Genomic DNA, 17,975 nt, shown 5'->3' with positions numbered 1-17,975 from the left:
TACTTCAGCTCTCCATTCCTTTAGGTCCCAGCACTTCCTTCTGACCGTCCAGTGGAAAGGAAAACCCCACCACATGTCCTTGTTATCTGTGAATGCGATTCTGAGCCTGTCTTCATTGTACTTCGTAGCCTCCCACTGGGTTTCCTTCCTATCTTTTCTCCCAAGACTCTGAACTCCACAAGCACTGTCCATCACCTGTCTTACTAATCACTCTGTACCCAGCATCTCATAGGGTCCCTGGCACACACTGGGCAGATGCAATGAATTTAATACATATTTGTTGATTCAATGAATCAATTAGACATACTCAAATATACGTCGGGTGAATGGAATACTGAATCTTCAGGGACTGTAAACTAAGTCATTCACTGTTATAGTTTCGATATGAGTCGTCCCCCCAAATTCTTGCATGAGCACAGGAATGTCCAGAGGTGAAATGGTTAGATTATAAAGCCCAATAGGTGGGGAGACCAGGGGAGGCTTTGTTAGACTGAAGACACACTCTGGACAATGGTATTTTTTTTAGAGTCGTCAAGTTGACCTTGGATTTCTAGATGGTTCTTCTGGGTTTTGGTTGGGGCTATTTGCTGCCAAGCCCTTGCAATAAAATCTAAGAAACGAAGAGAATGCTTGCTGTCAAGTATTTTTGTTTGTGTTTTTTAAAGTTCAAATGAATTCTTTTTAACATATCAGTCATTTAATTAGAAAATTTGCTTCACTTTGTAGACATCTCTGTAATTTACCTCTGGGTACTCAGATTTTCTGAAAAAAATTAGACTTTATAATGAGATTGAATAAATGATTAATTTTAATGATTTACTCTCTTCAAGAAACATGGCCTATCTGGGAAAGTAAGCACTTCATTTCTACAGAATGCCTAGTAGTACTCATGAATGGACGTATATGGATGTTTGCAATGCTTTTGAAAGCAATAGATGATGTTGCAATGTTATCTTTTAAGGACCCAAATCCATTCATTAAATTCTGGAACCTTATCTTTTGCTATTTTTACAAGTAGGTTTATTTCTTGTTCCCAAAGATCATCCATTACCATTGACCAAACACTCATCGTGAAATCTTGGGCTGCCATTCACACAGTAGACAATTACAGAACTGGGTCTAAAGCCAAGGCTGAAAACAATTGCCTCCTTCAGAGCTCTTGAGTGGTGGTGGAATTGCCTCATGTAAGCTGTCTCTGGGGTAAATACCTCTGTTGCTGGAATGTGCTTATCACTTGGGAAATGTGAAAGATGAAAAGCTTGGTTCCTCCAGGTTTGTGCACGGGCAGATTTTAGTCACCAAGTGATTTCTTGACTCCACCTTTGGTTTTCATTTTCACTTTAACTTCTCTCTTTAATTTCACCAATAGGGAGAGTGAGAAAGCCTGCCTTTGAAGAAAACACGGATCCTATTTATTTGGATCCGTGTTTTACTGAAACTTGTCCTTTCTGAATTCTATTGTCCCTGTGGACGGTCCACAACAAGATGTCCTACTGTGATAGGAATTGAAATGCCATAGCTAGATGTCCAGGGTGGGTGTGTGGGTCTGTTTTTTTTAGAAAGGAAGAGCACTGAAAAGGCTGGTGTTCTAAATAATACAATTTGATTTGAAATCCATGTAGGTACCTTAAATTTTGTTTATATTTTCTGTAGAATTTGTTGGTAAAAATCTGAAGTAGAGACTTTGGAGAAGTTTCCTATATTTCCTGAATCCTAATCTTCTTATCTGTAGGGTGAGAAGGTCAGACTGGTGTTTGGGCTCGCTCTCAGGGTCTACATATGAGGGAAACTTTTTCCTATAGTCCTAGATTATTTATATGATAGATTGAAAACATCTTACCGCATTCCAGTGTCTGACTTCATTCCTCCAATGGATTATTATTTTTTTTCTTTTGGTACTAGGGATTGAACTCAGTAGCACTTGACCACTGAGCCACATCTCCAGCCCTAGTTTGAATTTTATTTAGAGACAGAGTCTCCTTGAATTGCTTAGTGCCTCACCATTGCTGAGGGTGGATTTGAACTCTGGATTCTCCTGTCTCAGCCCCCCAAGTGCTGGGGTTACAGGCATTGTCACCACACCTGGTGTCCAAAGGGTTCTTTATAAAAATGAGGGGAGGGGAAGAAGAAGATTGAATTATTTTGGAGTGAGTCTTGATGAAAGGGTGTTGTCTTTAAAAAATTTTCTTGGAATCCAATTTAATTTCTCTTTAGATCTCATGGAGTTACTTTCATCCATGAAGGGAGCATGGTTACTTGGGCCACTGTGTCTGATTCCATCTCTGAAACCAGAACCTTCCCTCTCTGGTCTGGCTAGGAATAGGCTTAAGTAGTTTGCCCGAGAGTCAGTCTCTCTCTCTCTCTCTCTCTCTCTCTCTCTCTCTCTCTCTCTCTCTCTCTCTCTCTCTCCCCCCCAGGCTCCCATTCATTAATCTTTTCTTATTATTTTGCATTCTACAATTGTACGGAGTTATTTCTCATTTTGGGTGTTTGCAAACTGTGTATGTATGTCCACATGCAAGCATTCCCAATATACAAACACAACACTTGGGTGAATTGTGAAATGCAATGAAAAATTTCCTCAATCTCTTTAATTTTTTAAAATTTGTGATTCCTAACTAATGCATTAAGTGCTTGGAGGGCATTTTTCATAAATCACTGTGGTACAAATACAACAAAAAGATAAGATGTGAACATTCGTCATTTGACCAGTAGATGGAGGTATTTTATAGGGAATTGGCAAGGAGCAAGAGGTTTGTTTTTGGTTTGTGTTTTGTTGCCTTTGTTTATTACCGTTGTTTTAAAAGAAGGTGGAGGAACCCACCTAGAAAGGGGAAGTGAAGAAGAAGAGATGGAGAGTCTCCCAATCCTATAACATACAGGGCTTCCAAAAATCTCACCCTAAACCTGTTTTCTATTTGGGGTCTCTCTGTTTATCTTCTGCAATTCTCTTTTTTTTTTTTTTAAAGAACAAAAGGATAAATTAAACTGTTGAAAACTCTGGAGTTTTTTCTTTCTTTCTTTCTTTCTTTTTAAAAAATATAATATCTATGGATCCTTGAGAGTCCTAAAAATCTTTTCAGGAGAATGAATAATGCAATCAGTCTCTGGCAATCAGGCCAGCTGAACATCAAGCTGGTGATTTTATCTGAATGTTTAATGCTCAGCAGCAAGAGTGGGGTGAGGGAGACAACAGCAGAGGCCCACTGTTGGCAGTTCCAACCAGCAATCCTGGCTGCAGTGCCAATGCCCTGATGATTTGCCATCCCTCTGCCCACCCTCTCTACTGCTCCTGTTTGAAATGACTGGTCTACCATTGAGAAGCTGCAGCAAATCCCAGACCATTGTCCCAGGGCCTGGTTGCATTATTCCTGTGGGTGCTGTGCAGAGCCTGCTTCCAAAATCCTAATGACAACAAACTGTGCATTTGTTTGAGTCCCAACATGAAGCTTAGGTGAAAAGAACACTTATAACCAATGGCACAGGAGATGAAAGCCATGTTTTCCCTGTCAGTCCCCACTGAGTTGGCATGTTCCTGCAAACACTCCTCCCCGAGGTCCCTGTCTCCTTGCAAGCTTTGGCGAAACATGAAAGGATCGGTCTTTAGCTCCATCTTTGGTTTGGGGACGGCACAGCAGTTTCCAATTATCTCATGAGAGAAACTAAAACACCAGAAATACAAAATAACTTCCCAAACATAAAATTCATCCTGATCTACGCATTTCAAAGAAAATCCAAAACAGGGATATATGATGTGTGCATGAGGGGAGTGAAATGGCTTGGAATGGGTTAATTGTTTTCTAAGACAGAAATTTGCTTACTTACCCAGCCTTTGCTCTTTTTCCCATCAAAGGATAATGCTGCCCTCTTTATTGGTATTTCTGGCTTTCTTCATCAGTATTGTGATTTTAATTGCATTTGTCTATTTTAATTGCCTTTATATGAAAAGCCCTTGATATAAAGCTCTTCACATTAATACACTTATTTTCTTTTCCAGCATGTCCTTGAACTAAGGGTTTTTGTAACATAATATGCAAAAGGTATATAGATAAGTATTGGGGTACAGAAATCATTGAGCATTAAATATGCTTAGCCCCTAGTTTTAGTCATACTTTTTTTTAAAGGGAGGAAACTGGGATTCAGGAAGAGGAATTAGTTCTTCAATCTATGAAAGCAGATTGGAGCTACTGCAACCAAATAGGATTTTGGAGAAAAAAAGAAAACCTATGAAGGTTTATAGTCATCAAAGACTAATAGTAAGCTTATTTCGTAAAACCTTTGAATCTTCTGAGTGTTTTAAAATATCTTCTGATCTCACTTCTAACAAGCATTGAGTTAATGGGGGCGGGTGGCAGGGGAGTACTACACAAGAGATAAGAATCAAATCCTTTCTGGCCAGGAGAGATAGTGGAAGGAGAAGCATAGCAATTTGGTGGTGAGATGTTATTTGCTTGTCACGAAAGCCAAACTCCACCGAATGTCCTCCTCTGAACAAGTTATCCCTTTCTTTTATCATTGATACTGTCTGTAATCCTTAATGCCAAAGGCCAGGTCCCCTTCCACCAAAGTGCTATGGCAATTTTTGCACCAGAGTAAAGATTGTTCTTTGGGAATCTTTCCACAAGGGGGCAATGTCAACTAACTTTTGCCCATAAAGTCCTCCAACCTCTGCCACCACTGCTACCAACAACTTCTGTCACCATCACTGCCACCACACCCACCTTCTCTTTTCCTAATTATTTATCTATTTTTAAGAAAAAAGATTTTTTTTTTGCCTTGGGATATGCCAAAAGAAAAAGATAGAGAAAGAAAAAAAATCTTCAGAAACCACATCCTGCTTAGAGCAGGAAAAAGTAAAAAATCTTGAGAAACATTGAGATAAAAGGAGAGCCCTTTATCCACCATCACCCCCACTTCTTGGCAAAAGCCCTGGCTCACCTCAGTGATGCTAAAAGGAGAAATACTGGGCTGTGCACATCAGTCTCATAGTTTGGGAAGCGCTTAGAATACCTTTCTTCTCTGAAGTATGGTATGGTAGAGATCTGTAACTTAGGTTAACAGTTAATCCATGCCCTGGATCACCATCCTTGGTTTAGATTTTTTTGGGGGGGAGGGTACTGGGGATTGAACCTAGGGGAACTTTACCACTCAGCTACATTCCCAGCCCTTTTTATTTCATTCATTTATTTATTTTTATTTTGAGACAAGGTCTTGCTAAGTGGCTGAGACTGCCCTCCAACTTGCGATTCTCCTGCCTCAGCCTCCTGAAGTCTCTGGGATGACAGGCAACTGCCATCATGCCTGGCTAGAAAATTTAATAAAAGGTCCAAAATAGCAAATAACATTGTTCCTTCTTCACTCCAGATGTCTTGTTTAGAATTGGCTTTTATTACTATGAAGACCAAGAATGATCTCGATCATAGTCAATCAAGGCTCATCACAGAAATCAAGACATAGGAGAATCTTAAAACTTGTTCCCATCAATGTGCTAATGCAAAACAAGGTGGAAAAGGAAAAATTTCCATTAGTTTCCCCTGGGAAGACTGTGTTGCTGTTGGCATGCACAGTGGTCCAGGAGCCTCTTCCCTGGCTTTAGGAGTCTTCTCTACCAACTTCCTTTAGCTAGAAAATAACCTTGGGGTTCCAGGTTTCCAGAATCTTCTTTTTAGCCTTGGAACACACACTGGCAGTCATTTTCCCTACCCTGTTTCCTCTCCTCCTGGTTGGTGGTAGTGGATATGTTCAGAGTCTCGTGTGTTGGCCTGGCCAAACATCACCCAGATGTTCCACCACCCATTAACCTTTTTGCTGGGGCTGGAAGTGGGCAGAGTAGTGCCTGAAGAGGCAGACAAGCCAGCTTTGCTTCCCTGTTGGCTGAGAACTTCTTGTTTGAAAAACACGAATTTCCAGCTAATGGGCAATCTGTCACTTGCACTCTAATAGAAATCACCTGCTCCTCGAATAATCATTAAACAAATTGACAGTGCACAAGAGCTGGACTTCTCAGCTTTAGTACTGCCTGGCTGGAACCTAGGAGATGGAGTGGAAACAACAAAAGCAAACCAGTGCTCATCATTTAGAAATTTATTATTCACAGGGGAATCATGGCCTCTGTGAATTGTGGCTCCTTCACCAATAAGTCAAGGGGGCTTTTGTGGCCAGGTGAGAAGCATCCTGGACCCTCGTGGGATGGCTCTGACTCTTGAGTTTTCTGTTTAACAAATCTGGTGGTAGTAGTGGGGGAGTAAATGAGGGGAGGGGGTCCAGAATCCTGGGAGATAAAATACCGATTCCATCTGATTCATAGCTCACACAGGGTTCAAGTTTGGTACTACAAAGTGTTTTATAAATTTAAAGCATTAAACTCTCAACTTTGGATACTCAAGAGTAATAATAATAGTTATTTATTGAACATAGGGTTCCATATCAAAACTTTATGCAGATTATCTCACCAAGTCATTACAATGGTGCACAGGAGATATAAATTTCTCTACTTTAAAGATTAAAAATTTGAGGTGCAGGGGAATTCAGTGATTTTCCCAGGGTATCCAAGCTAGTAAATGGTGACTGTGATTCAAAGTCCAGTCTAACTGACTCCAGACAAGTGTTCTCACCACTAAGCTTTGCAGATTGCTTTACAGATGGGTGCTTTGCAAGCTGCTGCCTTTATCTTGGGCAGAAAACTTCAGCATCTGAGGCTGCCTCCCTGCAGAGAGGTTAAACCTCCTTCCTCCTTCCAGGCCACATGGTTCATTACAAAGGGGCACTTGATGTTAATGAAGGATCTTTAATGGCCTTATATAACTATCCTGATTGCCTCTGCTGCTCTGATTTGAAAATCATGTTGCATCTAAGGGGACCTCTTTAGTCTAACGAGAGAAAGAAGGGGGCGGAGGGTGGAGAAAAGGGAAGAGAGAGCACATGGAAAAGATGAAGCCAGCTACCTCCCAATTAGCAGTATTTTGTAGACTGCATGGATCAGAGGAGAATTCTCCTAAGGAGCAGCCAGACTAGGAGACAGCAATGCTTTGAAGGAGCTGCAGTCCCCTACAAGACAAGCAGGTGTGCACTCTGGGAGATGAGGCCAGGTGCATCTAGAACTACTTCAGGGTGAGGTCTGTACTCTAGAGACTATGTTCAGAAGCTGAGAATAGCTCTATTGCTCTGAACTGCATTAGGAAGGGGATATAATCTCTGCTATGTCATTTGCCATCATGCGCTTAGTATCCGTGTCTGGAATTAGGTCAACCCTTCATTGATCTTTTCAAGGCACAAGTTGTTGGTTGGGGTAGGTTGAGAGAAGGGTATTAAATTCGTGTGAATTAATTTCATTTTTATAAATCAACAAATCACTCAGCTGAGAATCACCCATCTATTTTGTGTGTGTGTGTGTGTGTGTACTCCACAGCATCTTGCAAAATCTTTCCACGTTGTAAAAGATGAGTTTAGTGGAGAAGTTGTGCAGTTAGGGCAAATATACAAAAGGCAGTAAAAAACTATGAAGAAGCATTTGATACTTAATTATAGCCTCAACTGTGCAACCCTAAAGAGGAACATGGGATCACATGTTGTCTGAAGGACCAGATAGTAGTAGAGAACTGGTAGACTTTAGAGGACAAAGAAAGGAAACAGAAAGGGTCATTCCAGGTGAGAAAATGTCATCAGATGCAAGAATAAACATATGTGCCTAGGGGAGAAGAAAGCAGAAACATTCTTGGTATCTCGCCATTTTCCACCTCCTTCATAGTAAGAGTCTTGGATGGCAGGTGTTAAGATACTGATTTTACTCAAGAGTATGAGTTAACTTGTCTAGAGCACAGAACTGACCAGGAATAGAAGCTCAAGTCTGAGTTCTTTCCTTCAAACTATGTCTCCTCTTAATTTCAGAGCTCTATTCTTTAAAGCAGAAACGAGATCTATACATAAATGTCTAAAGAAACGAAAGAAACTAAAAGCTAGAAGAAAATTCAGTCATTAGTTATTTGATCTGATAGAGGCAAAGACTTTGAAAGTATAAAAAGAATGAAAATAATCACAACAGGGAAATGAATTTCTTTGCTTGTATGGAAATTAACTTCTTTGTATTTTATAAACATCATAAAATTAAATCAAGCAACATATTTTTACAAGAAATAATTGGTAGAAATTTTGATAACTCTCATAAATTTTTAAGAAATAGTAAACACTACAAGCAAAACAGAAAGGAAACAGGAACATTCAGTAATAAAGACAAAAGTTAATATTTGAAAATGATCTGAAAGTTCAAATAAGAGGAAATTTTCTTCATCATGAGTAAAAAAGTATTACCTCATCTATTGTTGTTGAAAATGTAGATGTTGCCAAATATCAAAATATTCACCTATCTGACTCAATAAGTCAATTTTTAGTTATCTGTCCTTAGGAAGTAATCAGAATTTGGGAATAAAACCACTTGAAAAATATATTTTAATTTTTAAGTTAATTTTTAAAAAGATAAATAAAATTTGACATAAATGGAGTAGCACGTGATGTTTCAATACATGGATATGATCTCTAAATCAGATTAAATACATCTATATCCTAAAATTCTCTCATTTCTTTAAGATAGTTTATACTTTTAAAGGAGAAATAATGGAAAATACTGAAGTGTTAAATGAACGGATAAATAAATGAAGAAATCCATTGGTAGATTATTATCCTGTCATACCCTGTATGGAAAATTATCACAAACAACATTGCTTTCTTATATAAAGATAACAACCTTGAATATACAATATTGTCCCCGAAATATTTAAATATGTATGCTTTGGAAAAAGAGGAGTAGAAGAAAATATAATGAAGGCTGCTTGTTATCTTTTGTGGTAAGATTATAGGTATTTTAAAAAACATCATTCTCATAGTCTCTATAATGAATAGGCACTCTACCATAGCAAATATTTTAGATAAAATAATCACCTATCTTGTAGCTAGGTGTTCCTTTACTCACCCATAGAACAAGAGATTACTGAAAAACTACTATGTGGTCACCAGGGTCCCTATTCCCAGGAAACTTTCAAACAAATGATCAAATATAATATAAAACAAGTACTATGAACAGATAGCACATTTCCCTAAGATTCAAAACATATGGAATCTGAAAGTGTTGATCTCATAAAGGTGGAGCTGGGAGAGGCTGTTCATAAAGTACAATATTATAGTCAGATAGAAGGAGTAAGTTCTGATGTTCTACTGCACTAAGACTACAGCTAAAAATACATATTGTATGTGTGTTGCAGGTTCTCACCACAAGGAAATCATAAATGTTTAAGGTGAGGGGTATGCTAATTGTCCTGATTTGGTCATTACACCATGTTTAAATGCAGTAAAACATCACATTGTTCCTGTAAGTGTTTTTAATTATTATTACTATTACTATTATTATTATTTAATTATTACTCTATTAACCTAAAATAGAATAAAACTAAAAATAGTAAAGAAGAATTCAAAACAAAGTCACTTGACCCAAACTATCCATGAGGTGTATTTCTCAACTCTGAAGATGAGAATCACTTGGGACAAACCAAAATAAACAATCTCACCTCCCATTCCCTTTTCCTGTCACTCAGGCCCAGGGGCCACTCTCTAGGTCATAAGACAACAAATCAGGGTTGAGAGCAGCAGGATTCTGAAGTGAGGAGGAGGAGCAGACACTGGCAGGGGAGGTGACTGGAATCATACCAAGTGTACAGGGCCCTGTGGGGGGTGGGATTTTGATCCTGTCCATTTGATTATTGCTAGTACAGGAAAGCCTCCAAAGCCTTTTGAGTAGAGACCAGACCCTTGATTTTTATTTATCTAAATCTGTCTCTGCAATAGGCAGACGACATGGCAGCAGTGGAGATTAGAATGGAAAACGGTTGTCAAAGCCAAGCCAGGGAGTATGGCATCGTGGAATTGAAGGATGGCCAAAGGATCAGAGAAGGGCAGATGGGTTTGAAAGTTATTTAGGAGGTAAAATCGTGAGTACCTGTTCATGATTGCATGTGGGAATTGTGGTAAGGCACAATGACATTTATTGTGTGAAATCTAATTGAGATTCATTTACTTGACTCAAAAAGGTATTAACAGCTGGTGAGCTTTGTCATTTTTTGGGGAAAAAAGTTTTCCTTTATTTAATGTGAATTTATACCAGGATGATATTTTTAAGTTCAAATAGAAAATAATTTACTTTTTCAGTCTTACATATGCTGTAACAATGAGTAGAGCATACCCCTAGGTCACCTCATCCTAGATTCATAGTCCTCAGCAAGACGATAGATCTGAAGTGAACTGGTATTTGCTAGGGAAGGAAAGCACATGACTATTTGAGTGTCCATGTGTACTTTTTTTCATGCCAGGGACAGTGGAATTTGATTTCTCAATTATACATTCATGATGAAGTTTCTTCTTTTTATTCATTATATGGAATTGTATAATTGTCAATCTATTTTCATTGTTAAGAACCTCTGATAGGTCAGGGTGCATTTCAATCTCTTGAAGTAAAACAAGCACTTGGTTTGGGATAGCATGGACTATCAAATGTTTGATTGTATAAGACCACAGAGGTTTCCCACAAACATTTGTTTTTGCTTTTTTTTTTTTTTTTTTGTCTTTTTTTGTCCCATGACAACCTGGACCCGCTATGTTTGCAAACAGGTAAGTACTGAGCAATTGTTATGCTTAAGATTGTGTTGGGGACAGAGTTAGGAACACCTTCATAAGCTAGTTGGAAGCCAGAAAGGTAGGCATATGATAATTTAAGAAGTAGACTCTGAAGGTCCTACTGGAAATACAAACCCATAAGAAAAAAGAACAGACTTGGCATTTGTAGATGACAATGAAATTTCAGTTATTTGGGCATATATATTAAAATGTCATTTTGTAAGTCTCATGAACTTGAACTTTGTGTTCAGAATGGGTTAAGATGCCAAGTCTCCTGGTAGATGATCTTAGTTGGCCTCTCGGAATTTAAATAGTAACTTGGCTCTGTTCTATATTCAGTGTTTGTGACTTGTGATTGAATTAAAAACTCGCAATCCAAAATAAAAAGCCCTCAGGACACAGAAACACATACTTGTTTCTCAAAAAAAAAAAAAGACCTTGTATTGAAAATTGACAACTAAGTTTGAGATTAAACAAAGTTAAATGATTATATTTCTCAAGCAGAAAAGAAAATTTAGGAATTAAATAATGAGTTCAACTCAGAATTGTGCACTGTACAGAAAAACAAGAGTAAGCAATCTGGGAAACTATTTCAGCAATTGCTTCTGCCAGAATTTATTTTAATAGCTTCATAAAAGGCTTTAGTTCTGAATTCATAGAATCATTAATTGTCTAAGGGGGGGTCACTTAAAATTTTAAGTAATATTTTTAGGCATTTTTCAGAGAGAATTATAGTGGTATATTAAATTTTGTGAATTCGAGAAGACTTGGGAACATTTTCCTCATGAATGCATATTTCTTAAAGTATTAAGGTATAGTACAGATAAGAACAAAAGTATTAGAAAAGAGAGGATGCAAAGTTCTTTAAAAAGAATTCCCCTTACCAAGTCAGACAAAGATTTGGAGATAAGGCAATTTGAGAGTCAAAAAAGTTTGATAAAGGTAATACTAATGGAGAGATACAGACACACACAATGAGGATGTACTGATACAGGTAGAGGTTGGACTTCTCTGAAAATGCATATTGTATGAAAATCCAAGTGAACAAATCTCAAAAACAGCGAAGGGAAAATCGAGGAACTAGAATTACAGTCCTACATCTGCTTCCAACCAACTCTGTGACTTTGGGGACATCACTTATTTATCCTCTCTCATTCTTAATTTCTTTTATGAATCTTAATTTCTTCATCCATAAAATGATTTCAGGGGCCAGGGTAATGCCTGAGGTACAGCTCAGTGATTTTATGGCTTGAAGGTAATCACACTATACTGTTTTTTTTTTTTTTTGGTTCTTGTGTTGAACATTAGATATTGTTCAACTAAAATCATTAACATTACTTTTAAACATTGTTTTAATGGCAGTGTAATACTTACTGTATTATCTTGATTATTTAGATATTTCCTATGCATTTGTTTGCAATGCTTTTATTTTTAAAGATGCTACAATAAGCATCTTTGTAAATATTTTTCTCCATTTCTAGTGACTTTCTTGGATTAATTCCTAAAAATGAAATTACTATGTACAAGAATTCAAGCATTTTTAAATATTTGATATTTATTGCCAATGTCTTCTTAGTAAGCTTGTGCTGTTTTTATTTTTCCTGAAACTCCTAGGCCTTCTCCATTTCACCAACATTATCACATTTGACATTTTTTACATATTGGCTCAATTGAAACTTTAATGTACTTTCTCATGTTCATTTTTATTTCTTCTTTTATTTTAAAAATAAGCATTTGTATATGTGCATTGTAAGTCATAATTCTTCACCAGTAAATGATCTGTTAATAGCCTTAGACCATTTTCCCCCCATTGGAAAGCCAGTCTTTCCTATGTTCCAGTGAAGAACATCTTTTAGGAATATTAATATTGTGGTTCTTTCATTTGTTTTTCATAGGTTTCCTGACCTCACCTACTGGTAATTAAATTTTTGTAGTAAGGCCTCAAACCCAGAATCTCCACCTCTTTGATCAAGCATTTCTGGGACCTCCCCCTTTATCACATTATTTTCTAGGAACATGGTTAGGGAACAGGGAGGAACTCACAAGAAAATCAGCTATCTGTCTCATGGAGTCATGACTGCTCCTCTGCCCCCTTGTCCTTGACCACAGCTGATGCTGTTCCTCCACATTCCTGAAGAGACCCAGCACTCTTTGCCTTGACTGACCATAAGGTAGGCACCTCCATGACTTTTGTCTGGTTTTGGGGGAGGGGTTTCCCACACCAGATCATTGAGACCTTCTGATCCTTCCTACTATCGTCTCTCCTCAGGCAACAGAGGTCTCTCAAGGGTTAGGATGTGGTACAGTTGGGGGTAATGGGCACACCAATTTCACTTGTTTCTTGGAAATCTTTGTACTTCATCTGTAGGCTCTAGTACTTTCTTCCAGACATTCTCAATTTTCTTCTTTCTGTCCAGTCCACAGGTCAGATCTACGGATGCATTCAATCTTGATTGTGTTCAAGCTTTGTGCTCTTTCTCAAATTGGCTCCTCCATCTTCCTAAGTGAAAGGCTGAGCTGAGTGTTCCCAGTCTTTCCCTGAGCATTCTGTGACAGTTGGGCGATCATGCAATTTGATGGATGATGGGGTAGCTCAAGGCTGATGTGATACCCTCTGAGGGAATCACCATGTCTGTCTGACCCCTACCCATATACTTATACATATTGTGCAAATACTATTTCTAAGTTTGTTTCTGATGTTTTGTAGCATAAGGAAGTTCAACTTTTATGTAATCAAATTTAGTTTTTCTTTTTTTCTTTGAAAACACCCCAAGCATCTGAATATTAATGTAAATTTGCAAGACACTTCCCATGAGATGCTTAAAAGGAAAAGAGAAACTAGCCCTATCAATTCCTGTCCTGTGTGTGCTCAATGATCTCCTTCTCAGTGCCTGCAGGTTGTGGACACTATTCAGTTTCTTATGGATGTGAGCTGAGTCCCCATTTCTTTGCTGGCTCTCAGTTGGAAATCTCTCAACCCCTTAAGGCCATGGGCGTTCCTCATCATGTTGCCACCTCCATTTCAAACCAGCTATGTTCATCCAGTTTTCAAGGCCTATCAAGTCACAATAATCAAAAGAGTCTGCCTTTGGTAGAATAATCAGGCAAATACATCAAAGTGACAGTAGAAAAATCCCAGAACAGACTTTATATGAGTACATCATATGTAATAAGGAATGTTAGTGAGAAAGAAGTGTATTATTGTATCAGTAGTACTAGCAGAATTGGCTATTTAGATAAAATATCAAGACAGAACTTCAAGTAGCTATGAAGTAAAAATTTAACCCAAGTTTAGTTAGGTAATTTTTCTAAAAGCATCACAAATAATTCTAGATACACAGTTATATCTGTTATGATTTGGATCTTAAATGTCCCCAAAAGGCCATGTGTGTTGAAGACTTGGTTCCTAGAAGATGGTGCTTCTGGAAAGTGGCAGAGATATTGGGACCTCAACATCTTCTTCTTTTCTCTTTGCTTTCTGGCTACTCTGAGTGAACAGTTTTCACCTGATACACATTCTCCACCATGATGAACTACCTTGCCAGAGGCCCAAAAGCAATAAAACCAAGCAGTCATGAACCGAAACCTCTGGGATCATAAGCCAAATTAAAACTTTTCTCCTTTTAAATTGTTTATCTCAGGTGTCTTTTCACAGTGATGGAAAACTGGTTAATATTAAGTCTATGAAATATAAAACAACTCTGACTTCTTCTAATGTGGAGAAACAATCTAAATGAGTAACAATAAAAAAATTTAGACTATAGAAGCTTGGAAGAAAATGGACCAAGGGATGCACTAGAAAACAAATGGAGAGTCATGGAAAGCTCTCAGAGGAAGGTACCTGAACAGAGACTGCAAGAATCACTTCTTCAGCAAGGACATGGGAAAGAGCAAGCTGTCTGTAGATGACAGGAAGTAAGTGGTCCCTCCTCTGTGTCTTGCTGGCTCTCGTGGGGAGATGGCAGGAAGAAGACAGAGGGTATGGAAAAGTCAGGAGGGCAAATGAGAATACTTGTGCTGCTGCTGCATGGCCCTGCAGTGTGAAGAAAAAGGGGAGGAAGATTAAGGCCTCGATGGGGAGAATTGTGGAGAAATGAAGTCCTTTGGGGAAAGCCAAGTCTCTACCAAAGCAAAGTGATCAAGAATTGGAGGAAGATTTGCTGTTTACAGGTGAGGGGGCCCAAGGTGAACAGGGGAGACTTTTCAGGGGCCAGAAGGGTAGGAAGCAGATTAGGAAATGTTCAGTGCAGTCAGGGGAGAAGAATACAAGTGACAGTAAAGAGATGAGAATGCAGGTGGTATCTCAGGTAAGTAGAGATACAAGATATGGCAGGATTATTCCAGATGCATTCCTGGAGGAAGGGTGACAATGAGTTCAAAGTATAGACTTGAGAAGGCAACTGAATTGTATTGAGTGATTGTTTCCTCTGCAATTTTAGATGATGTATGTATAAAAAATATTGACTGCAAATAGAACTGAGGATAGGGGGGGCATTGGGAGTGAGAGATAAGATGTTGGTCTTTGTGTAACTACTTTCTCAATCATTTTCCACTATAATGGTCAGACAAAAATGTAGGAATTACTTCATAAGACAGTTATAGAGATGGGTACCACAAATTTCAGATAGGACTCTATCAATAAAAAGAAAAGAGGATTCTCACACCAAGGTGTCATTTCTACTAAAGAACTGTAAGAAAAAAAAAGATATTTTAAAGCAATCTATGGGCTATAATTACTTGGCAAAAATCAAATTTAAGCCCCAAGTAATATCATCCAAGAGTTGTAAACCATGCTGAAAATGATGTGGATCTGTGTCAGTTTGAAGTTGAGCTGAAAGAAATAAAAATGGACCTGATATTCAGTAGAGGAATTTATAGAATAGTATTGAACATCTTGCAGGAGCTTGAGTAGCTGAGAGTGCTGGAGAACTAAACTCTGAAACCACCCAGCCAAGACAAGAACTAAAATTTCACAATAGATCTGACCTAGTGAAATACCAACGTCACTGTTAGTTACAATGGGCAGAATGCATCTCCAAAGGTAGAAGTACCCTAATTACCCTAATCCCTACTTTCTATGAATATGTTAACTTACATGGCTAAAGGAACTTGGCAAATTATGTTTTTGAACCTTAAAACAGGGAAATTACCCTGTATAATTCAGATGGGCCCAATTTCACCAAATGATCTCTAAAACAAAACCTTCTGTAAAGAGGAAGAAGAAATCTGGCAGAGGTCAATGTTAGATTTGGAGCATAAGAAGGACTCTGTACTATTGCTGGCGTAGAGATAGAGGTGGCAACATGATGAGGAATGCCTGTGACCTTAAGGGGCTGAGAGAAATTCCCAGTTGACAGCAAGCCAAGAAAGGAGGACTCAGCTTGCATACAAAAGAAACTGAATTCTGTCAGCCATCTACATGAGCGTGGAAGTAGATCATCAAGCAAATACAAGACAAGGCAAGGCTACGACTCGACTGTCAAGATACAGTGAGCGACTTTTAGATTCAGAGAGTTTATTACTCACATAGATTGCTGAAGGAAGATGAGCCAAAGGCTCTGGCTCCCATTTACTCTTTGTTCCACACATCAGAAAGGATGACACAGAGACAAAAAGGGGCCTGTGACAAGGATCTTGAGATGTTGTTGCTGAAGAACAGTTTTGAGACCATAGCTAAGCAGTTTTATATCCTGCAGCTCCCTGTTTAAGGGGGTAGAGAAGAAAATCTCATGCCTTATCAATACCTTGGAGAAAATGTGAAGCTCTCTCATGGAAGCCTTCAGGGAGACAGGTCCCATGGGAGATGGCCTCAGAGAAGTTCCTTACCATCCTCCCATCCTCTAAGATTATGGGAAGATCACAAGCATTCTTCCAAGGGGCAGACAGTGGCACTCCAAGCCTTTGCCTATATGACTTATATGGATACACACAAGGTCACCAGTGTACGAGCTACTATATGACACAGATCCTTTCCAGAACCCGCCCAGAGCCTCCAAGAAAGAGTTCAGGCTGGCCACTCTCTTGGTTTATTCTTTGAGACCTATAGTATAGAATCAGTCAAGACCATTGGGACTTTTGGGATACAGAATAGTGAGAGGATAGATGTATTGTTTTAAGGTGATAAGATAGGATAATTTATTACACAGCAATAGAAAAATCAAGAGCTCTGGGCACCAGAGTAGGCAGTGGTTTGCCTTGCACTCATCACTGGACGCTCTTGCTTGCAATAAGGATGCTAGTGCCCTTGAAATCTGGATGAACCTCGCATCTACTTACAGAGAAATTCCCTCCTGTTTTGCTTCTTTTCTTTTCTATTCAAGTTACAGAACACATGTTTGTTATTGGCTCTGCTTGGATCAAGTGCCCACATGATAACTACAAGGAGGCATGGAAAGTGAGTACCCAGTCTATGTTTCTATAATGGGGTGGGAGGTATGTTGTGCTTCTTAGCAAGACTCACCATGTGGGGGTTGCCCTAAAATTGAAAGGAGATTCAAATGATGGTTGGAGAAAGGTGTTCTTACTGCTCTGTATCACTCTTTTCACTCTTTTATTTTGTCCAATATCAATATGAACTTTGTGCTCCTGTGGTTTCGGGATTTTTATGTTTCAGAACAAGGCTTCCACCAAGTAAAACAATGGTTCCACTGGAATCGAAACTGAGACCTTCACCTAGCTAACTTGGGCTTTTCTCACCTTTGATTAAATGGAAGGAAAGGAGGTTTATGATATCAAGATACTAACCGTGAAAACTGATTATTAACAAGGAATATGTTTGTTGTTGCATGGTGTGAAATTTTGAGAGAAGACAATTATGTGTGTAAATGTAAAAGAGACTCCTGTCATCTCAATCTTTAAGTATGTGTTCACATATATTCAGGAAGAACGGGTTCCATTGTTGATTCCTGATTATGAACGATTATCAAATCTGTGTACAGAACTCCTATTAGTTCTCTTTTCTCCTAGTTAACCTGGTGTCAGTCCTCATACGCTATTCTACTGTATTACAGGGCCAGCTTCTTCTAGAAGATGGATAAGTTAGCAAGAACAGTGAGTCTACAGGCATGTTGATTCTCCTGTTTAGGCAGCTGTTTTGCTGCTATGACTAAAATGACCCAATCAGAACAATTATGGAGGAGGAAAAGTTTATTTGAGGGATAACAGTTTCAGAGATCTCAATTCATAGACAGAAGCTCCATTTGTTGGGGTCAAGGTGAGGAAGAACATCATGGTGGAGGGAAGTGGCTCATGTTACCATCAAGAAGCAGAAAGAGAAGCTCCACTTCCAGATACAAAATATATCCCAATGAACCACT

Source organism: Urocitellus parryii, chromosome 14, assembly GCF_045843805.1.
Source record: "Urocitellus parryii isolate mUroPar1 chromosome 14, mUroPar1.hap1, whole genome shotgun sequence".
In the NCBI taxonomy this organism is placed as follows: domain Eukaryota; kingdom Metazoa; phylum Chordata; class Mammalia; order Rodentia; family Sciuridae; genus Urocitellus; species Urocitellus parryii.
The sequence above is the reverse complement of the archived record's forward strand: the minus strand, read 5'-3'. Positions refer to the sequence as shown.